The sequence below is a fragment of the Martes martes genome, assembly GCF_963455335.1.
Source record: "Martes martes genome assembly, chromosome: 2".
Lineage (NCBI taxonomy): Eukaryota > Metazoa > Chordata > Mammalia > Carnivora > Mustelidae > Martes > Martes martes.
Genome location: NC_137889.1, coordinates 103,914,252 through 103,939,658, shown reverse-complemented (window position 1 = coordinate 103,939,658; position 25,407 = coordinate 103,914,252).

Genomic DNA, 25,407 nt, shown 5'->3' with positions numbered 1-25,407 from the left:
CGTAGACAGTATAGTGATTAGCTACAGGATCATGGCCACAGTAGTGCCTTATAGAATACTAAAATTGCTGATGTGGGTATGATTAAATAAGTATGTCCATGTGTATATGTAAACATACAAGATGCAATTTATGTGCATTTTTGATGTGCTAAATCTTAACCCAGTTAAAGTCTCTTTGATCCACTAAGACTGAAGTCAAGGAAGTTAGTGCTCTAGGCTGTGCCCTAGGGGCTGGGGACTGGCTCATATTCCTCCAGGACAGAACGCCAGTGCTCTAGATGACAGGTCTGTGCCATTAGCCCGCTGGCGATGTGAAATCCCCATTGGAGAGGGCTTCGGAATCAAGGTGGGAAGTCAGACTAACTTCCATGCCCAGGAGAGTTAATAGTTCATGCTATTCAGTTTGCAAGTGTGACAATAATGACTTTTTCATAGAATGTATTTTATGCCCTCATAAAATGCATGCATTCTCTAATTCTAATCTTCATGATACATGTAGGACAGTTATTATTACTCTCACTTTGTGGTGTTTTGGGTGACAGTTTAACACATTTCTGACTTATCCTCAGTCTCCTTTATCAAATTCTCTACTTCTTTGCTGTCCAGCCTGTCTCATAAATATTCCTGTCTACAGGAAATCAGTTCAGTAAACATTTATTGGTACTAGTGTTCTAGTAAATTATAAGATATGGCCGCATGGAATTGTTGTGCCCGAGTTTTCACGTCGGAGAGACCACCAAGGAGCCAAGTACCGATACAATCACAGAAGGGTTTATTTGACAAGCTTAAGCTTGGGGCCAAGTATACCCAACACAGCGGAGTAGGGACTTGGACCCCAAACCAGATTACAGTCAGAGTTTTTAAAGGCAGAGTACGGGTGGACTCAGCGGTGGGTGAGGACAAAGGGGATTATGGATGATGTAAGTCTCCAAGGATTTTTGGAAGCAAGGTCTCCAGGACCTTGAGGGGCTAGCTATTGTTGGGAGGAAGATTATTTATTACCAATAATAAAAATCTTCTCGTGAGACCCTTTAGATGTGTATCAGTGGGCCATATACTTGGGAATGATTCTCGACACTATCTTGGAGGTTTTGAGATAAACGAATTGTTAAAGTAGACTTACAGGATCCTGGTCGGACCTGTTGGGGTAGAGTGTTGGTCAGGCTAGGATTGTCCTTAGCAAAACCTCAAGGTGAGGGCAGTTAAGTCCCCAGGGGAGAGTCACTCTGTTTCAAGGGCTTGTCAGTAGGTGAGGAATTTTAATGATTTTCTTCTGCCTCTGTTTCCCACATCAGCTAAACTTGAGGTGAGATGGCCTTAATTTTCTCAGCCTCCACAGAATAGGAGTTAAAGTCTGTTAAGGGAGGTAGGCAACTGAGCATTATGATAGAAGTATGTGGAGGCTGTTTTTAAAGGTAATAGTACTTTGTCTGTGGGTAGTGGAAGCAGTAGGATAGTCTTTGGAGAAGATGACATCTGAGCCAAATCTTTTAAGAGTGACATGGAGAGTGTGGAAGTTTTTTGAGCCAGAACACACAGCAGGTGTGAAAGCATGAAAGCACGAAACAGTAAGGTGTAGGAGTCCAAGCATTCTAATACCAAGTGTGAAGTGTAGGGAGGACAGTCTTTCAGGTGACTCCAGACCTTTGAGCGGTGTGTATGACACAGAAGATTTTAAAGCCGTGAATGTTATTTTATTTGCACTTTAAACAGATCATGAGATCAGGAGATACTATGGGCAATAAACTGGGGCATGAAACCTTAAGGAGGATGAACCACCCTAATCAGGTACTTATAAATGATAGATAGAAGCTTTAAGAATCTAAACAAGGGCAGGGCACCTGGGTGGCTCAGTTGGCTAAACATCTGACTTCAGCTCAGGTCATGGCCTCAGAGTCCTGGGATCAAGCCTGCTCCCCGCTCAGTAGGGAGTCTGCTTGTTCTTCTCTTTCTGCCCCTCCCCCCTCATGCACTCTCTGTCTCTCACTCAAATAAATAAATAAAATCTTTACTAGACAGACGCTTTAACCAGCTAAGTGACAGAGTCAGCACTAAATAAAATCTTAAAAAAAAAAGAAATCTAAACTAGAACTGTCCTAATACAGCCAGTCATAAAGGGATTAATTTGATAGATGTTTAGAGGGTAGATCAGAAAGACTAAATTAGATGATGTTACGTAGGTATACAGAAGGGTTTGGTGAGGAAGCTATAAACAAATTGAAAATAAAACTCAAGAAGTCCATGGCTGTCCCCCATCCACAGGGCCAGCTGCACAACTCACCAACTTACTTGCAAGTCTTTATCTACATTGTATACCTTCTCCCCAAATACTGCCTATAAAGGAAGCTGCAAACTGGATACTTAAATATATCCTAGGCAACTCAACCTCAAAACATCCCCTATCCCCTTCAAATATTCTTCTTCTTGTTTGTCCATACTCTGGTTAATAATCTACCCTATTTTGTTTTTGTAACACTCTCTTGAGTCAAGGTTCTCTCCCTGTGGCATCATAGCAAGCTCGTTTCTCTCAGTCTGGGACTTGCAAACAGGCACGTACAGGATTTATTGCTCATCTCCTTCCTATTAGATTTGCTTTGTATCTCTTTTCTTAATCATCACTCATTTTTGTGTCTCCATCCCCACTTGATTACAATTCTAGAGTTCTGAATTTTTAAATCTTCCCAATGAACTAATCCAATCTGAAACGAAATTAGGAGTCTGTCTTTGGATTTTTGAAATCCTCACTCACTGAAGAAGTCATACAAATTTTTTAAAAATTTTAATTATTTTCTCTCGCCAACTGACTGAGCCACCCAGGTGCCCCTCATTTCAATGTATTCTAACTCCTGGAAAATACTAGGAAAAAATTTGAGAAAATATTATCACCACCATCACCACAATCTTCCTATCTAACCAATCATGGTTTCTTTGTGTTTTGTTTTGTTTGGTTTTAACATATTTTACCTTAATGGACCTCTTTACTTGTAAGTATATTTTTTTAAACACGATAATACCAAATTTCTTTGAGTTTTTGAAATGGAAATTATTTTTCTCTAAAGTGTTATATCCTCCCCTGTTTGTCAGCATTTCCTCCTTCTCTTTTCCCTCTCCTTTCATTCTTTCATTGTAATTTAACTTTCAGACATTTGGGATACCTCCCCTTTTCTCTAACAACAAGAAAAATATTAATTTGAAATAAGACTGACTAGACAGTATGCTTATAACAAGGACACTCTTGTTTGTGGCCGGAGGTTGTTGAGTGACAGAGCTAGAAAAACCGTTTCCCCAGAGCTATCTGCTTATTACAGGCTTTTCTCAAGAGCTGGTTGAAACTTGGGGAAACTTGATCAGCTCAAGCTCTTTCTTCTGGAGCTGCGTAAAGTTTCACATCCTTGTGAAGAAAAAAAACATTTTTCAATTCTTTTTCCTCCTCATGCTAAAGAGATCTTTAAATGTTGATTAAAATAAGAAGACTGGGGTGGGGGGGTGGCCTGAGTGGCTCAGTCAGTTAAGTGTCTGGTTCTTGATTTGGCTCAGGTCATGATGTCAGGGTCATGGGACCACATCTGAGTCTGTGCTCCAGCGGGGAGCCTACTTCTCCCTCTCCCTCTGCTCTCTCCCTGTTTGCACTCTCAATCTCTCTCTAGTAAATAAATAAATAAAATCTTAAAATAAAATAAGAAAAGTAATAAATATAAATCTGTCTCTGATCAGGTCTGTATTGGGAGGAAGAATAACTAAACTACATAAATCTCCGAAGATGAACTAAATTAAAATTTTTAAATAAAAAATATATTTGGTATCAAAGTACTTGAAAATTAGTAGAAATCCTTTGTTATACTTTCTGATATGTATCAGTCTTCACTCTTAAAATTTTTCCCAGATATTACAGAAGTGGAATAAAATATCTTATGCCCAATAGACAATTATACATGTATACTCACATGCAAAATCACAGGTATATGCAAAATATACATGGATTTTTCCACTTCAGGAAGAATTAAAATACATGTTGTGAGGTTATGGTAGGGGGTTGGGGATAAAGGTGGAAGGTGGAATCAGTTATAACCAATTTCATAATTATTTGCAATGCTAAAGAGTGGTGCTGCCACTAGAGGGCAGGGTTTGACTAGAAATCAAAGAAAAGTCACCATATACTACCTTGCAGGCAGAAAACAGAGGTTTTATCCACAGTACACACGCAGTTACCTAGTCAGTAAATAACCTGAGCTTCATCTCTGATCTTACTTATTTTTTTCTTTGTCTTTCAAAGTTTTGTTTGATGCCCATAACATTCAGTGATCCAAAGATGTGGTCCTTGTCAAAACCCTGTGAGATTATAAAGCATGTTTGTTTAGGTAGCCTTATTCCTATTCTTGAATTCAGCTGGTTTCTCTAAAAGAGAAAGTCAGCCCTCGCCTTTGATATTCAGTTAAGTTCAATCAACAAATAATGCCTCAGGTTATTACTGTGAGCCCTACACTTTGAGGTTTCCTTGTATACGTAGGAATGGGACACCAGAGTTTATGCAACCATGTCTCTTTCTTTGGGGACTTCCTGTGATGGTCCTAGAGATCAGACCTTGGCCCTGCTGTTGTCCATTTCTTCCTCCTGAAACCTTTTTTTTTTTTTTTCCCAAAGTTTACACTTACTGCTAGGAAATTGGAATTCTTATATAAAAATTTAACAATAAGGGTTAATATGAAAATAATGTAATATCTGATCCTTCTTAATGTGCATTTTCATGTTAGAATTCATTTCTGGAGATTATTAATAATAATGTATTTTTAATAATTTGCATTTGTGTTTCATTTGACTATTTCTCATTAGTTAATATTTATAATTGTTTTCCATGTGGCTGTCACTATAATTGTAAAGTAATTCTGAATTTCATCCTATGATACAGATACTACAATTATTTCCAATTTACAACTGAAATTGGGCCCAAGAGTACATTTCTAACTATTTAGACAGTCAAGAAATGTGAGGATCTAGGCTGTGGCTTATTCGAGATTACTGTGCAAGTAAGTGGTAGAACTAGTTTTCCTGACTCTAGAGTTGATAATAAATACCTTTCAGGTTTTCTGTAAATACCAACTCAGGAAATCTACATTAGAGGGGTACCTAGGTAGCTTAGTTGGTTAAACATCAGACTCTTGATTTCAGCTCAGGTTATGATCTCGGGATTGTGAGATAGAGCTCTCCATCAGGTTCTGCCCTGGGTGTGCAGCCTGCTTAAGGTTCATTCTCTCTCTCTCTCTGTAAAGAAAAGAAAAGAATAGAACAGAAAGGGAAGGAAAGGGAAGGGAAGGGAAGGAAGGAAAGGAAAGGAAAAAAAAGAAAAAAGAAAAGAAAAGAAAGGAAAAGGAAAGGAAAGAAAAAAGAAATCTATAAAGCCCTTGATGATCTCTGAAGTGCTAGGCAGATATTACCAGGATTATTAATACTTAAATACAAAGCCCTACTTTATACTGTCATGCTCACTAAATCAATTCATTAATTTATCAAATATATAACATACTTTTAGCACCTGGGGTCATAAAAATTAATAAGACTTTACTCCTTACAAAGTATTAATGACACATGGAAACAATATATAGATTGTCTTTTTGTGTGAGTGATCATCTTAACTAAAGATAAAATAAATGACAATTCCACGCATCAATATCTTCTGTATACAGCTACTGATTTAGAGGGCAGGAGTTGCCTGAACACAAACATGCTGCCTTCTAACTAGTGGTTCAAAGTCCATGCAAAACAGTCATTTGCTTCTGGTGACAAAAAGGGAGGGCTAGCTCTGTAAGTACTCTTAGGAACATGGGCAGTGACCACATTGCTGATGCATCTTGCAGTCTAGAGCATGTTTGCAACTAGACTGAGATCTCGAACTTTCCTGCAAGAATCACACTGAGGACACAACTCAGTCTGGCCATGTTTCCTAGCTTGCAGAGCAGACAGTGTGAAGATGACGCAAGAGAGCTGGCGGAGTTCATTAGACCACATCCCTATAGGTTGGGGAGTTTGGATTACAAGCAACCCCACTGCTTGGGATCCAGACTAGCCTATGAGTCACCCAGAAAGATCTGGTACTTTTAGGTTCCTACAGTACATGATCACAGAAGATTCTGCAGATTCTAGACTGGAAAATAAATTTGGAAGAGGCAGAAATTCTACCTTCTGGACCACCTACCCTCATATCTGCCTTACTGACTCCTGAATGCTTCTTCAAAGCCAGAAAATAATCTTAATGAGCTGCTGATGAAGCCAAATGTCAAATCTGGAGATATGATCAGGCTTTTCCTACACAGAGGTAAACTATCAACTTCGAGTATGGTTTTAAATTATTTTATTTTACTTTATTTTATTTTTGAGAGAAAGAGTGAGAGTGTGGTGGGGGGTGAGGGCAGAGGGAGAGGGAAAGAAAGAATCTTAAGCAAGCTCCACACCCTGCATAGATCATGATGTGAGGCTCCGTTTCACAACGCTGAGATCATGACCTGAGCTGAAATCGAGAGTGAGCGCTTAACCAACTGAACCACACAGGAGCCACTTAAGTTACTTTTTAAAGTTATCTAAGTAAATTTTTTGCTGGTTTTCTCATTTGTTTCCAAAGTACTTTTCATGCCCCATGAATAATGAAATGAAATAAGCAAATGTCACTTAATGTCAGATGAACTGAAAAGTAGCACTTTGCTTTAAATATTGATATCAGGAATTTGAGACTTAGAAAAAAGATTCAGTTTTAATGTGAATGATAATTCAGTCCATTCCAGCTAAGAAGAAAGTAGAATGTTTTCATTAATTTTGTTGATATTTCATTTAAAGTGAATTTGTATATTTTTGGCATCAGCAATGAAAATTACAGAAGTCCATGGTTTTTAACTTTTATCACTCTTCTCATCAGAAAATTTAAGATTATTTTTCCAGATTTATTGGGGCATAATTGGTATACCAAAACTGCACATAATTATAAATTTGGTAAGTTGGAATATACGTATACACCCACGTTACCATCACCACAAAAATAATACCGATACCTATCACTTCCAGAAAACCTAGGATTTAGATTCAAATGTGTTGTTTTAATATTTAGACAATATTTGGCTTGTTTTTTCTGAAAGCATGTGTTCTCTTTAGCTCTGCAAGTTGCCTCAGTTCAACCAGACAGGAAGTAGAAGGAATCTCTAGAAGATGAGATCTAAAGAGGATCTTTTTGCAATGAAGTACTATCAAGAGACCACAGGAGGGAGCCTGAATTCCACACTGAAAAATTCACTCGGTAGCCATGGATTCCTCAGAGGATAACTTGCAGAGTAGGTAAAGGGAACCATCCATGTGTAGGTTTATATATATATATATATATATGTGTGTGTGTGTGTGTGTGTGTGTGTATATATATATATATGATTTTCTTATTAATATATAATGTATTATTAGTCCCAGGGGTACAGGTCTGTGAATCGCCAGGTTTACACACTTCACAGCACTCACCATAGCACATACCCTCCCAAATGTCCGTAACCCAACCACCCTCTCCACCCGCCCCCACGTCAACCCTGAGTTTGTTTTGTGAGATTAAGAGTCTCTCTTTTTTTTTTTTAATTTTTTTTTTTAATTTGACAAACAGAGATCGCAAATAGGCAGAGAGGCAGGCAGAGAGAGGAGGAAGCAGGCTTCCCGCTGAGCAGAGAGCCTGATGCGGGCCGATCCCAGAACCCTGGGATTATGACCTGAGCTGAAGGCAGAGGCTTCAACCCGCTGAGCCACCCAGGCGCCCCAGATTAAGAGTCTCTTATGGTTTGTCTCCCTCCCGATCCTATCTTGCTTCATTAATTCTTTTCCAATCCCCCAAACCCCCCACGTTGCATCTCCACTTCCTCATATCAGGGAGATCATATGATAGTTGTCTTTCTCTGATTGACTTATTTTGCAAAGCATAATACGTAGGTTTATTTGTAAGTATTAGAATATGTGCTTAGTGTTGAACACGAAATATGATCTCCAGATGTCAGGATCCCTGTCCCTTCCCACCTGAAACAGCAACCCTTATATTTCTTTATGAGAAGAACTTTGTTGCATATATATATATATATATATATATATATATATACACATATATATATACCAACCAAGGGACTTATTTTTACAAGTTTTTCAAAATCAAGAATTGTGTCTTTTATATAATGTAATTGCATTCCAAAACAAAACTCTAAGAATATTTATGAGAACACAAAATATAACCAGCCACAAAGTCTATTATCAATCAGATGTAACCAAACATTCAAATAAACCCATGACAAGGAAAATTAATCAATAGGAAAAGGCCCAGAAATGGCACTGATGACAGAATTATAAACAATATTTTAAAAGTTATAACTATACTCCATATATCTAGGAGAAAGATTCAGCATGTTCAGGAGAGATATGGAGAATATAAAATATGCAATGATGTAAGAGAAAAATTATTAAAAGGAGACATAGTGCTGCAGAGGAAAAGATTAGCAAACTAAAAGGGAGGGTAACAGAACCGTCCAAAATGAAAGGTGGGGGGGAAATATGATCACAGCAGCAGTGAGCTGTGGGGCAAAGAAAAGTGCCTCATAAATATGTAACTGGAGTTGTCAAGGGGGAGAAATAATAGGAAATATACTTGAATAAATAATGGCTGAAAATAACCCAAATTTGATAAATACTGTATACCTACAGATCCAAGCAACTTAATAAACTCCAGGCCAAAGACAAACATAAAGAAAAACACATCAAGGCAAATCATAATCAAAGTGCTTAAAAAAATGATAAAGAGATCATCTTAAAAGCACCCAGGAGAAAATGAAACAGTTCATAGATAGAAAAAAAAAAAAAAAAAGAAACAGTTCATGGAAAAAAACAACAAGAATGACAGCATGCTTTTGGATGCGAACAGTGCACACCAGAAGATATTCTTACCAGTGGAGAAAAATCTTAAGGTATTATAATTTAAAAACAAAACAAACATAAATACTATTAACCTGGATTTCTATGCCATGTAATAGTAGTAATTAAGTATAAAATCAGTAAAATATAAACTACTTGAACAAAACTATTAACTAATTTCCATAAGCATATAAAGCATAACAGTCAACAACACCAGATTATATTCTTTTCAAGTGCACATAGAACACGCTCTAAGACTGACAATATTGTGGCCCACAGAACAAGCCTCATCAAAAGAAAAAGATTTCTGTCACACAAAGTGTGTTCCCTGATCAGCACAGAATAAGTTAGAAATCAATAATAAATAGATATTTGGAATATCCTCAATTATTTGGAAAGTGAAAAAAAAAACAAACAAATAAACCCCAAAACAAAAACAAAAGTAAACTTCTAAATAACCCATGGTTCTAGAAAGACACAAAATGAAAATCAGAACACATGGGGAACTGAATGAAAGTGAAAACACCACATATCAAAAATTGTGGGATGCTAAACCATTACTTCCAGGAAAATATATAGCACTAAATACCTACGTTAGAACAAAAAAAAGCAAAAAAAATCAATTAACTCATGATCTACCTTAAGAAATTCAAGAAGAAAAAGAGCAAATGATGGCACAAGTAAAAAGGAAATAATAAGGCTCAGATGAAAAATTGATGAAATAGAAAGCAGAAAGAAAACCAAGGAAATTAATAAAACCAAGAACTGATTCTCTCTTTTTTTTTAAAGATTTTATTTATTTATTTGTCAGAGAGAGATCACAAGTAGGCAGAGAGGCAGGCAGAGAGAGGAGGAAGCAGGCTCCCTGCTGAGCAGAGAGACTGATGTGGGGCTCGATCCCAGGACCCTGGGATCATGACCTGAGCGGAAGGCAGAGGATTTAACCCACTGAGCCACCCAGGCGCCCCAAGAACTGATTCTTTGAGAAGAACAATAAAATTGATAAACTTCTGGCAAGACTGATCTGGAAAAAAGGAAAGAATAAACAAATTACCATTATCAGGCATCCTACATATTTTAGAGATATTAAAATAATAGCAAAGCAGTAATATAAAAAAGCATTATGGCAATAAATTTGACAGCTTGGATGAAAATGAAAAAGTCCTCAAAGGTACAAACTATCAAAGCCCACTAAAAAAGTAGAAAATTATAATGTTTCCATATCTCATTTTGTTAAATTGAGTTATCAGGTTAAAAATATTTCCCTAAAGGGCACCTGGGTGGCCCTGTGGGTTAAAGCCTCTGCCTTTGGCTCAGGTCATCATCTCGGGTCCTGGGATCAAGCCCCACGTGGGGCTCTCTGCTCAACGGGGAGCCTGCTTCCTCCTCTCTCTCTGCCTGCCTCTCTGCCTACTTGTGATCTCTCTCTCTGTCAAATAAATAAATAAAAATTTAAAAAAAATAAATTTTCCTAAAAACCCTGCAGCATCAGATGACTTTACTGTATTAGTTTGCTAGTGGGTGACCCGCAAATGGGGCGGCCTAAACAACTAAAATTCTTTCTCTCACTGGAGGCCGGAAGTCTGAAATCAAGGTGTTGGCAGAGTTTTTCCTCCAGTGGCTTTGAGGGAAGGAGCTGTTCCCGTCTCTCTCCTTGGCATGTAGATGGCCATCTTCTTCCTATGACATCACGTCATCTTCCCCTGTGCAGGTCTCTGTGTTCAAATTTCCTCTTCCCACAAGGACAACAGTCATATTAGATTAGGGCTCACCCTAATGACCTTATTTTAACTGACTACCTGTGGAAAGGTCCTATCTCTAAATAAGGTCTCATTCTGAGGTACTGAGAGTTAGGACTTCAACATATGAATTTGAGAAGGGACACAATTCAACCTATAACACTCCAGCCTCTGGTCCTTAAAAATTCACAGTATATTCATTCTATCCTAATATGCAAAGTATATTCATTCTATCCTAATATGCAAAGTATATTCATTCTATCCTAAGATCCCAAATATCTTAACACATTCCAACATCAACCTTTAGTCCAAAATTTCATCTACTATCATCTAAATCAGACATGAGTAATACTCATGAGTGATTCCTCCTGAGACAAAGTTCTTCTCTAGCTGTGAACTTGTGAAACCAGACAAATTACCCATGTCCGAAACACAATAATGGGATAAGCATAGGACAGATATTCCCATTCTAAAAGGGAGAAATTAGAAGGAAGAAAGGGGTCCCAGGTCCCAGGCAGGGTCTGAAACCTATCAGGGCAAATTTCTCTGGATTTTAGGCTTGAGAATAATTCTCCTAGGATGTCAACAGTAAATAAACAAACAATCTGATTAGAAAATAGGCAAAATACACTAATGGCTATTTCTTCAAAAAAGATATACAAATGAAAAACATGTATAGGAAAAGACATTCAAAATCATTAGTCATTATAGAGATGAAAATTAAAACTGCAAAGTGAAATCACAGTGTACCTACTAAACCAGCTAAAATAAAATACAGTTACAATATCCAGTATTGGCAAGGATGTGGAGCAAGCGGATCACACATACATCACTGGTGGGAATGTAAAATGGTATGACCATTCTGGAAGTCAGTTTGGCAGTTTCTTAAAAACGAAACATGCAATTACCGTATGACTCAGAAATTGCACACCTAGGATTTTATCACGAAGGAATGAACACTTGTATGCATGCAAAAGCCAGCACATAAATGTCTATAGAAGCTTTAGTCATAATAGCAAAAACATGAAAACAACCTGGATCAGTAGGAAATGGTTAAATCAGTAGGAAAATGGTTAAAAAATTTGTGGATCTTCAATACCACAGAATAGTAATTAGCAACAATAACAGCAACTAAAAAAACAAAAAACACCAAACACACAAAATACCAAACCTTGGATGTTAATACATGTAAGGACCTGGATGAATTTCCAAGGACTTATGCTCAGTGGAAAAAAGTCAATCACAAAAGATTACATATGATATTATCATATTTTTTATAACAGTTTTGCAGTAACAAGTTATACACATGGGGATCAGGCTACTGGTTGCCAGGGAATAACAAGGAGATGGGGGTGGAAGAGAGAGATAGATGTGCCTATAAGGGGCAACGTAAGAGATATTTGCAGTGATAATACTGTTCTGTATGTCCACTACATCAATGCTAATATCATAGTTCTGATACAGTACTGTGGTTCTGCAAGATGTTGTCATTGGGAGAAGCTGGGAAAAGGATATGGGATCTCTCTGTACCATTTCTTATGCAAATCTACAATTAACTGAAAATAAAAAGGTTAATCAAAAATTAAGAGGTAACTTACTGGTCTGGATATTTCTTACCAGAACCTCTCCCTTGAACAAGTGTCATTCACATTATGTAGAAAATAACATGGAGTGGCTCAAGAAGAAAAGATGAAGACAAGAAATGAAGGAGAGGGTGCAGAAAGAGTCGTTCTTGAGGAGCAGAAGAAGGGATCATTGCAAATGAGGAATGGGATGCACTATTAAGATAACAGAAGTTTCCAGACTTGATGCCCCTTCCCTCAATGGAGGAGAAAGGACTTCAGACAGAAATGCTGTCCAGATCCCCATAGGGAAGCTCAGCTTAAGGTACTGGGATTAAGCAGGAAGCAGAGAGGAACTACCAGAAGCTTCTCAAGAACTGGGCTTGATCAGACAATGAATGTGAGCATGTTAAGAAGTATTGCTGGTGCCAGCCAGCAAAAGAAATGGCCAAGTACCTTCTGGACTCTGTGAAGATCCTAGGTTCAGTCCACACATTTTGGGTGGGGAGATATGTAAGGAGAGAAACTGGATTTTTCAACATATACCAAATGATAAGAACTAAGAACCTGATTTTAATTAATTTGAGAAAAATAAAGCGAAGCTAGTATTTTGTTGTCACTGTTGAAATTGCTATTACCTTCTGGAAGCATCAGTAAAATTCACACCTGCCAGTAGATGTCACAAAATCTTTTCTCACTGATAGACTACAGAAAGAAAGTTTTAGATTTACACCATTTCAAGAATCAGATTTCCTTTACATTATCTGGGGTAAATAGCCCAGATCACTTTGACAAAATAGCTAGAGGATTTGGAGAGCCAGAATTTGATTTCTCACTTTTGATGATTCCAAGTGAATATTTTTTTACATTCTAGAAAGAGTAAATGTTTCTATTTACTGTGTGCTTTCCTTTGAATTCCTTTGTAGAGACTGGAATGACCATAAAATTATTAGCAACGGGGCTATGCCTAAAATGATTAGTTTAACAAACAGAAGGATTAAAAGGAAATCTGGATGCAGATAATGTGCATCCAAAGTATTATGACTTCCAGGGGTGAAAAGGTATATGTAGATATTGAAGCACTTTTTACTACATTAGTAAGTTAATACAATATGTTGTACTATAAAACCTTTGTAAAATGCTAACAGAATAGTTTTTCTGTTATGTTTTCAGGCACAAGCAAACACTTTACATGGCTTTTATGTAGAAGCTTGTTTTCCCTTTAAACTAAAATTACTCTCAAAAGGTGGGCACTTTTTCCCATATAGAACACAGGAAGTTTGCTTTGTTATTCTTAGTTCCTTGGCAACTAGATTTACCTTTTCTTGGATTTACCTTGAGAATTGTAGCTGGTTGAATAGAGTCCCTCCAAAATTTACGTCCACCCTGATCCTCAGAATGCAACCTGACTTGAAAATAATCTTTGTCAATGTAATTATATAAGTTAAAGTCAGGTAATACTGAATTAGTGTGGATGCTAACTCCAGTGACTGGTGTCCTTACAAGAAGAGAAGACAAGGAACGCCTGAGTGGCTCAGTTGGTTGGGCAGCTGCCTTCGGCTCAGGTCATGGTCCCGGTGTACTGGGATCGAGTCCCACATCGGGCTCCTTGCCTGACGGGGAGCCTGCTTCTCCCTCTGCCTCTGCCTGTGCTCGCTCGCTCTCTCTCCCTCTCTCTCTCTGACAAATAAATAAATAAAATCTTTAAAAAAAAAAAAAAAAAGAAGAGAAGATGAATACAGAGTCACACAGGAAGAAGACCTTGGAAAGACAGAAGCAGAGTAAACTGGTGCATCTACAAGCTAAGGAACACAAAGATTTGCCAGATGTGACCAGAAGCTAGGAAAAGGTAAGGGAGGATTCTTCCTGAGAGCCTTCAAAGGGAGGATCACCCTGATGGCTCTTTGATTTCAAACTCTAGCTTCCAGACCTGTGCTAGAATAAAAAAGTTGTTTTATATCACCCAGTTTGTGGTAATTTTTTAAGATTTCCCTAGGAAACTAATACAACGATCAATCCTCATCTACTTTTACTGGACAAGGAAATGTTTAGATATTTGAATCAGGATATTTACTTCTGTTCTCCACAGAACATATTGACTTATTTGGTGCTTTGAGGAAGAGCCAAGTGGTTTTCCAGCTGCTTTCTCAGCTAAGTGAAAGAGAAAAATGTTAAACGAGTTGACTGTACTTTTAATCATTCAGGGCCCTTCTTGTTAGAAAAATTGATTTCCTTGATTCAAAACTGCAGCTAGCAATCATTGCTGTTGATTAGGAAGAACATGCCAGTGGACAGGGACAATCCACTGGCACTTGCATGAAGATGAAGTATCACTCTATCCATCCTATTTTCTAGTAAACTTCTACCTGATTTGTAAAATTAGTAATTTTGTCATTAAAAAATATGCTGGCAATGTTTCTGTATTTATTCATATGATGCCATGTTCTCATTTTTTTGTGGGAGGGATCAAAAGAAAACAGGTAACATATTGTAACTTTCGTTTTACCAGGAATGGTAGGATTTATGGACATTACCATTATATTCTAAAAATAATTTAAAAACATAAATAGGATGAGCATGGGAATGGAGAGCAAACAGAGACTTGGGGAAAAGACAGAAATAAAGTTGGAATCAAGAGAGCTTGTTAAGTCATATTTATGCATTTTCTCTCATTTGTTTATGGGTCCATTTATCTTTGGTTAAAAAGAGGTAAATGATTGACCCTTGGCCCTAATCCTTCAGAAAAATGAGTTTGGCACTTAAGAGTTGTTCTCTTCTGGTAGAAAAGTGGGGTGGGGCATGACCATCATGGTAATTCGCTCAACTCAGCTAGGTCACTCCAAACTGGAAATGGCAGTACTCAGCTTGTGAGTATTGTGTGTTATTGGAGAGGAAGGAGGAGACGAAATAATATATCTTGGCTCCCTACATCACCATCTTTCCTTACTGTGGCCAACAGCCTTCTCCTGGCTAGGGTTTAAGACCCCACCAGTCAGCTACAAAAAGACACAGTTATCACCGTATTTGGGCTAACTTCTTCTTGTAAGTCTGCTCCAATTGTTTCTCAAGATTTCTGACATGTCTCATTATGGAATTTTGCTCTGGTCTCCAAAATATTAATTCATTTCAAAAGACCCAAAAAGTAAAGAACAAGATAAATTATTGAACTTAGCATTGTAACACTTTGAATTCCTGGGGAATTAAATATTTATTGATTTTCTTAGTGTAGAAGTTTGGATTCATGTTTCCACAAGTGATGAAGAGTTTAAAGTTTATCCCTTCAAGAACAACGTATAATTTGATGGAATTATAATATTAATATTTTATAGAAAGAATATTCTCACTTATGACTGTACAAATTGTAATTTATACTTTCGAATTTGGGACAAATCACAGAAAATGGTCTACCCAGTCATTTTCATAATTCATATGGCCCTCTTCTCTTTCTCCTCCATTAAACAATGTTTGTTTTTCCAAGAAGCAAAACACTCCAAAGAATCTCAAGGAAAAATAAGCCATTTAGAAGGAAATTATCCATGGGATAGAGTAACAGAGGTTGTGTCCCTAGATATCATTATTTTTCTGAGGTCCATCAATGAGAATGTGATATTTACATCAAACTCTGTGAGTACATACATGTATACTTGTATGTGTGTGTATCTATGTTCATATGCACGTTTGTGTGTATGCATTTGTGTGTGTGCAAAAGAAAGATAAATAAGAAAAATTCATTTGTGTGAAGAGGGAAAATAAAATATCACTTGAGAACTTTATTTAATTTGTAATGACTTTTTTTGACTCTCTTCTCCTATTAGGACTCAAGCTCCACAAAGAGGGGACTTAATCTGTTATGTCAACTGCTATAAGCCCAATGAAAAGAACAGTACCTGTGAAATAATAGGTGTTTTATAAGTATTTGCTTAGTTACTGAAATAAATCAATAAAGGGTAATCTATATTAAAATGTAGTTTTAGGTAAGTAGGAGAACAAATGATATATAATTGCTAGAGAAAAGAGTGTAGCAGTTATATTAGGCAAGATTAGAAAAAGCACATTCTTTTATTGAGATGAAACTCACATAACATAAAATTGTCCTTTTAACCACTTTAAAGTGTACAAGTCAGTGGCCTTTAGTACATTCACACTGTTATGCAACCATCACCACTATCTAATTCCAGAACTCCTAACAGAAACCCTGAACCAGCAAGCAGTCATTCCTCATCCTCCTCCCCCTAGCAACCTCTCATCTGCTTTCTGTCTCTGTGGAGTTGCCTGTTTTGGACATTTAATATAAATATAATTTCACAGTATGTAGGGTTTTTTGCGAAAGCTAATAGAAGTTTACTAAGGTGAGTGCTAATCAAGAGAAAAAGACCTGAACATCAGTAAGAGGTCTGTGATGTGTTAATTTGACCTGATCCAACACCCTACGTCCTGGCTCTGCACTGATCTTGAAGACAACAACTCACATTCCCAATATAGGTTGCGAGTACCACAGGAAGCAGAACGGATCATACTCTCAGAGAAGTATGATTTTTCTTTTGACGTGTCTGGAAGATCTCTGAAGGACCATCATGTTGTAGAATATATTAGTACATTATTTTTATGACTGATAAATTGATTCTGACAGATTTTGCCAGATTATATATTCCCTTTTAAAAATTAGTTAGCCTTCTTGAGCCCAGCTGCCCCTCCAACATTCTTTCTCTTTGTGTAACCACACCATTGAGGCATAGCATCCTGAATCTGCTCTAGATTCTCAAAATTTTCCTCCCAGATGGTCCCCCAAAAAGTACTTCTCAGCCCCTCGACTACAAAAGCAGGTCCTACAGTAAGTGGGGTTCCAGAGATCTACTTGTCTTGTGGCTTCCAAGACATACTTACATCCATAAGTCCCTTTAATAAATAATCTTATCAAGCTAAACTTGCTGGCCTTTCTCTTCAGTCTTAGGGCTTTTTTGGTTTTTGGAGGTTATTTAACTAAAACAATGTTATATTAGTTTTAGGTGTGCAATATAGTGATTTGACTATTCTATACCTTACCCAACACTCACTGTGATAAATGTGGTCACCATCTGTCACCATACTCTTCACTACTTTTATGGAGGGATGGGATTTTAGAGTTCCCCACCCCATTAGTTTTGCTTATGTCACTCAAAAAATTTTTAATTGCTTTCATTTTTAATTTGATGTTGATTTCCAAAGATTTAAAAATGCATTTAGACTTTTCAATATTTCTGGGATATTATCACAAAATAGATTAAGTAAGGGAATGGTGGCAAAACACGTTTTCAAAAGCGGGTGATTTGTTAATGTGTGAGGCAAGCTAAAAGGAGGAAATAGGGAGTTTAAATATTAGTGATGAGCTAGAGAATGGGCCCCATGTAAAGAATTACAAATCCACTGATTTCAAATCACATCTGGAGTGAAATATAAAGAAAAAGTCTGAATTGTCCATGAATCAATCCCCAATTTTTGACTCTGGATTATATGAATCTGGCTAAAATTTCCCAGTGACTTGTAGTTTATATATCATGTATAATCTTTTTAAAAAAATTTTTTTTTAATTTTTATTTTATTTGTTAGAGAGAGAGAGAGCGAGCACAGGCAGACAGAGTGGTAGGCAGAGGCAGAGGGAGAAGCAGGCTCCCTGCCGAGCAAGGAGCCCAGTGTGGGACTCGATCCCAGGATGCTGGGATCATGACCTGAGCTGAAGGCAGCCGCTTAACCAACTGAGCCACCCAGGCGTCCCTCATGTATAATCTTTTAATATCACTCACTCATAATGACTTTTCTCATTCTAAGGGCAGGTTGTGGCATTCTAGATTTTTTTTTTTAGCATAGTTTACATGTTACAGTATTTTAAAAATATTTTATATTATATACAGTTTAATTTTTACACACCTTTTTTTCCGTTAAGATTTTATTTAAAATCGAGTTAGTTAACATATAGTGTTGTATTAGTTTCAGGGGTAGAATTCAGTGATTCATCACTTACATTTACCACCCAGTGCTCAATACAAGGGCCCTCTTTAGTGCCTATCACCCATTTAGTGCATCCTCACCTACCTCCCTTCCAGAAGCCCTGTTTGTTCTCTATATTTAAGAGTCTCTTATGTTTTATCTCCCTCTCTGTTTTTGTCTTATTTTATTTTTCCATCCTTTCCCCTATGCTCATCTGTTTTGTTTCTTAAACTCCACAAATGAGTGAAATCACAGGTATTTGTCTTTCTCTGATTTATTTTACTTAGCATAATATACTCTAGCTTCATCTGCATCATTGCAAATGGCAAGATTTCATTCTTTTGATGGCTGAGTAATATTCCACATATATACTCACCTCTTTTTTTATCCATTCATCAGTATTTTTATAATTTGGCTGTTACAGATAATGCTTCTATAAACATCAGGGTGCATGTATCCCTTTTAATTAATGTCTTTGTATTCTTTGAGTAGATACCCTGTGCAATTACTGGATTGTAGGTTACTTTTTTTTTTTTTTTGCTAAGTTTTTATTTCAATTGCAGTTAGTCGACATATAGTGTAATATTAGTTTCAGGTGTGCAATTTAGTGATTCAACACTCACATACAATCCTGGGGCTCATCACAATACCTGATGCTTAATCCTCATCACCTCAGGTTTACTGGTTTAATACAATGGGTTAAAAAAACAAATAGCTATAATATTGAGGAACTGACTTTTATATCTCAGTTTCCATTTGAACAAACACCTTTTATCATAGTACTCCTTTGTGCCCCGCTCCTCCGTACTATAAACAGACTTTGCAGATTAGGACAACCTCGGTAATCCAGTGATACCTGTGGCAGACTGGACAAGTCTTCATAATTCTGGAGTGCAATACTGAAATGATTATTTTTTTAACAGCCTGGGGCCACATTATTCATTTTTTTTTTCAGTAACGAAGAAGACATTTTGATTTTTATTGTTAATTCTGTCTACTACTCAGTTGTTTCAGAGTCTGGCAGGAAAGAGAGGGTCTCATAGGCATCTTTCCAAAAGAACAAAGACATACACAAAAGCTTGTATTCAAATCTTCATAGAAGCCTTATTTGTCTTAGCCAACAGACAGGAATCCAAATGGCCATTAATTTGTAAATGGATAAACAAAATGTGGCCTATCTGTATAATAGGCTACTACTCAACAATAAAATGAACTAACATCTTACGCATGCAATGACATGAATGAATCTCAAAACTTCCATGCTACATAAGGGAAATCAACCACAGAAGCCTACGTACTATATGATTTCATTTACATGAAATTCTGGGATAGACAAGATTATAGTGTCAAAAGTAGGCCAGTCATTGACTGAAGTGGGGCAGAGAAAGACTGCAAAGGGGCACAAAGAACATTTGTAGGTGAAGGAAGTGTTCCAAAACTAGATTTTAGACATAATTAAATGCTTATATACACTTACCAAAACTCCTTTAACTGTGTATTTAAAATAGACCGATTTTATTGTATATAAATTATACATTGATAATCTATATCTTAACAAAGCTCTAAAAGAACTCAAGTTAATCATGTTTTAAAATATTAGCGTGTTGACTATGGATAATATCAAAGACAGTTTCTCTTCTCAAGAAACTAATGACAAAAAAAAAAAAGTCATAATAGAAAGTAGCTATCAGGGGCGCCTGGGTGGCTCAGTGGCTTAAAGCCTCTACCTTCGGATCAGGTCATGATCCCAGGGTCCTGGGATGGAGCCCCACATTGGGCTTTCTGCTCGGCAGGGAGCCTGCTTCCTCCTCTCTCTCTGTCTGCTGCTCTGTCTGCTTGTGATTGCTCTCTCTGTCAAATAAATAAATAAAATCTTTAAAAAAATTTTTAAAAAAGAAATGTTTAAAAAAAAAAAAAGAAAGTAGCTATCAGAAATAACCATGATATGCAGATGAATGTTGAGACACTATCTGAAAACTAATGAAAAGAGGCACAATTCATTATTTGTTATTTTATTTCTGACATTTTGTTACATTGGTCAAACAACACTATCTTAGAAAAAAAGAGAGAAAGTTTGAAACATGGTTTGCATGTTACAATTACATAATTTTAAAATAATACTGATGATATATAGAGTGTATAATAAGAACCACAGGCCCAGTTTTGGGCATATCTCGAATGTGCAGATAGGGTGAAGAAATATCACTTTTAATGTTGAAATATACCAAAACAAATAAACATAAAGTGATATGACGATATGATTTTAAAAGGTAATACAATACTACATGGAACAATGTATTTCTCCAAAATTACCATGTTTCCTCAAATTCTTTCTTAAAATATTACTAGGAAAATAGAGTATAAGCTTATAATGGCCAATTTTTGAATGTTTGCACCATGACATCATTAAATCAGTGTATTGATGAAGCTAAAGATAATTGATAAGGTTTTTGAAGAAGATGAGTGAAAGCAAAATTACTCTGGCAAACATGATCTTGTAAGGGCAAGGAAGTACCTCAGTACCACTAATTACATGGAGTGAAGCCAGAATAAATTTTGTTCCATCACAATCCAAATGCTAAGTCCTAAGGGCAAGTCCCACTCATTCTTCCTGATTCAAAAACCACCTAAAAAGATGATGTCTAGAGTAACCAGTAGATAGATGATTCTAGTCATTGATAAGTTTTATTCTGTATTTCACTTTAGTATATTGGCTTTGTAGTTTCTGGAATCCTTTCTAATTTGTCTTTTGTTGTACTCGCTTTTCATTTCTGTTTTGCTATAGATATTATGTTAGGATTTACTATTCCAGGTTTCATTTTGACCCACCATTATCCAAAAGAAATATCCTTTAATTTAAAAGATCTATATGTTGTCAACAAGAAAATATTGAGATTATTTGGATCAACACAACTTAGTAATAAGCAATTAAAATTCTATCCTAGACTCTGGCAAAGATTGTTTTTCTTATTTGAGGAGTTGGAACAAGGGATCTTTGTTCACTTAAAGAAAAGAAATTTAACAATATATAGGTATTTACTCCTTGACTTGCAAATATGTATTTTCTTTCTGTTTATAAAATGCCAAATTTAGTAAATTTTAGTGTGACTCTCTTACTAAAACAGAAAATAATTTTTTAGTTAACTCCAGTTCAATAAATTGGATAGATATATAAAATTATTTAAATCTGAATTCCAGATCCAAATGTTTCCACCAACATTTAATTTTATAAATATATAATAATAATGCCTCACACCATGGTTCATTGTGGTACATGTTGCATTTGAAAATATTTTGCAAAATACAGAGTGCTTTTTAAATACTGATTGTAATTTCTTTTCCTTATCATAAATAATGGCAATAATAATAGACTCCTAGACTTTGATCCTGTGAGGATACGCTGCTTGAACTCATGGAACCACAGCCCAGTTATCCTCAGCATCATTACAGTCTGATATGCTGAAATGCTGCCAGGTGAGTTGGGCTAACTGCACTTTCCCAAGTGAAATCCAATTTGCTTATTATCCTGGAAACATAATCAGAAATTTGGATGCTACAAGGTGGGAACTAGGTTGGAAGACCCAGACATAGTAGAGAGAAATAATTAAATTTGAAAATTGCCATACAGAAACTCACTGCTTCTGAATGCATTCTTGTCACTTACAGAAACTTGTATCTGTGAAATACATTCTTGTCACTTTAGAGAAATATTTGTAAAGATAGTAATAGATATGAAAAAATATTTGCATTGGTACAATGCTTAATATATAGCAAAATGTAGGCCTTCAATGAAATTTAATTCAAATAGTGCTGATTCTCTTCCTTAACATTGTCTGGGCATCTCGCCATGGTATGTCTCATTGTGACAGCACCAATACAGCTAATTAAATAACTTCTCATTAATTTTATCTGTATAAACAATAATCTTTCATTGACTCTTCCATCTGTTTTGTGTTAATTGTATCATTATATAATCATTCTGATGATTTTTTTTATAATTCCATAACCAAAAGACATATTTTAAGCTTTTCAGTTGCTTCATATTTAACTAACACTTGAAACTGCCTTTCTTTTTTATGGTAGTTATTCTGATGGATGTGCAGTAGTTTGTGTTTTAACTTACATTTCTATGATAACTAACAAAATAGAGCACCTTTTTATATGCTTATTTATCTTTTGGATATCATTTTGTGTGAAGTGTCTGGTGAGGAATTTTAACGATAGGGGATATTTATATCTTAGTGTGTAGAACTTTTTATACATTATGAATAAAATTCCTTTGTCAGATGTATATCTCCTACTCTTCGGGATTTTTTTTCACTTTTTATTATCAGAAGTTATTAACAATGCATCCAGTTTTGCAGTTTTACCTCTACTAATGGAGATTTGGCTACAATGTTTAAGAAATTTTTACCTACCTCAACATCGTGATCAACCATTTTTTCTCTAAGGGCATTAATGATTTTACTTATCAGATTTATATGTACAATTTATTAGAAATTACTTTTTCCATATGACTATCCAATTTACCCAGCATCATTTATTGAATCCCACAGTCTTAGATGAAGGTATATGTGCCTCATTTTTACACTCTCTTCTGTTCTTTGGTATCTTTGTCTAGCATTTTGCCTTGTTTTTTCTTGATTATCTATATTTTGTATAGATTTTTGTTCATGTTTGTGTGGCTACTGATTATCATTCTGAGCATAGCTGAAGTACAGGGGCATTTCTGACTGATACAAGATTCTTATAATGAACAATCTTTGGTTTGGGGCTTCCTAGAGACAGCTAAGACTTTCTTTAATACTACACTAAGTTTGAAATTCTAACTCAATCAACCTCCCTCTCTCATTTCACAGGTGTCAGAATCATCTCACCCACACCTGCTCTTACTCCTCCCTCTCTTACCATGAACAATTCCTGCAGAGCACACACACACACACACACACACACACACACACGTATATTGGCATCATATTTGGCAATATGTATATTGGCAACTTATTTCCAGAGAAATCAAACTGAGGAAGTTGATTATATAAAACTTGAAATTCATCCTTAATGTGATCCCAGTTCTTCCAATATTATAAATACCAGTACGTCTATCAATTATTAACAAGGCAGATTTTAAAGTGAATTTGGTGAATTCATTGCTGCTTATAAACAACTGAAAATTAAATCTACTAATATTTTCAAGAAAAAAATCTCACTTGGAAATTAGTATCTGACCTCTTAGGGCTGGTCATATAACCACTTGGAAGAGGTAATTCCAAATATAAGCCTCTAACTGTACAGTTATTAAGATTCCATCATGCCTCAAAATAGTGTACATTTAGATAATTTGTTGGTGTTAACATAACTCATAGAAGGAAGAATTTTTACATATGTGTGGTAAAAAGGGTAGGAAATGCTCACAAATATTTTGGAAACTGTTGTTGCTTAAAAGGGGAAATTCTTGTACTTGTAGTGGAAATAATCTAAAGCAGTATTTCCCAAACAAAAAAATGTCAGCTTATGAACAAATAAGAACTTTTTTCATTAAAGATTAAATATACTAGAAGACATATAACTTAATTCTTCAAGTCTTGTAGCTTTCTTCTAAGGTCTTTGTAAATGCCAATCAATTGAATTTTATTACACCTATTCATTGTCACCTTCATTAACTATTGTAACCATTCTCTTATTAACAATGATCAGTGTTGTAAAAGCAAATACCATCAGGCTTTGTATTTTAAAGACTAAAAATAAATTAAAAAAACAATCACTTGAAACTGTGCTTTCTTAAATCCTTAGTTCTCTGGAAATCTTTATATTGTCATAGGGACTAACCCCTAACGAAAATAACATTCCCGGAGCAATGAATCTGAAAAGGGAAGAAATATATTTTGGTATTTTTTGGAAAATGTGATGTTCTTTAAAAATCAAAGATTTAAACACATTCTTCCACTGCCTAATTTAAAAAAATGAGATACTCAGGGAGATCATGTAATTTCAGGGAGATCGTGTAATCTTCAGAGATCTAGAACACTCAAAAAGTCATGAGATTGGGCCCATATCAGCCTCCACAGTGAGCTTGGAGTCTGCTCAAGAATCTCCCCCCCCCCCGCCTCTCCCCATCTCTCCCTCTCTCTTTCTACAAATAAATAAATAAGTCTTAAAAAAGAATGTTCTTTCTCAGAGCATGGCCAAATCTTTCATCTGCATCAGAACTCTTCTTAAATATGATAAGAAGAGAAAAATTTTCTGAAGTAAATCTATATAAAATAGTGAGCCACCTTAGTATTAACTTTTCAATTTACCCTGTTTTTTTGCTCTATGTTTTATATGCTATGCTTTGTTTATTTTTTGTCTCCAGCCACTAGAATATAAGTTCTATTAGACAGGAAAACTGTTTTATTCCATTTTAAAAATTTCCAGCTCCAAAACAGAGTCTAGTACACTGTATGGAATCTCAGACATCTTAAAATATAGGTATCCAGTTTTGAGCTTAAAATAATAGTTCTCCCCCAAGCAATTTGATGTCTTTTATAAGTGTCGAGTTGCACCGTTTTCCCAAGCTTTAAAATTGAATTTTTGTAGCTCTGTGTAAAGAGGGCCTGAGGCTGGAGGAAAATGTGAAAGAATAAGATGTTGGGAGAACAGTGTTTCTAGAACTAAGTTTCAGTAACTTCTCTGGCCCATTTTTTTTTTTAAATTTCCTTCTCAAAATCTGCCGTTTTTGTCTGCATACACCGAACCTGTGTTGTCTTTGTGGTTCTGTCTGAAAGTACACATCTTTTCTACCACTTTTTTCTCTTCAATATTCCCAGATGCTTCTTGCTCCTTCTCTGCACTCATAGCCCTATTCTTATTTATATTTTATAGAAATAGACATGACCCTTCCATGAATGGCAGATGCCAATTCATTTCATTATTATATGTTTGTTTTAACCTGTTACATCCTTTACCTTGGGAATCAAAAGAAAGGACCGTGCTTACTTTGGAAGCACATACAATAAAATTGGAATGATACAGAGAAGATTAGCACATTCTCTGTGCAAGTAGGACATGTAAGTTTGTGACACATTCCATACTTTTCAAACAAGCATATGAAAAGATGTTCAACATCATACCTCATTAAAGAATTGCAAATTAAAACAACAATAAGATTGTTTCAACTACACATACATTAAAATTACTAAAATCTAAAACACTGACAACATTGAATGCTGACCTGGATGTGGAGTAAC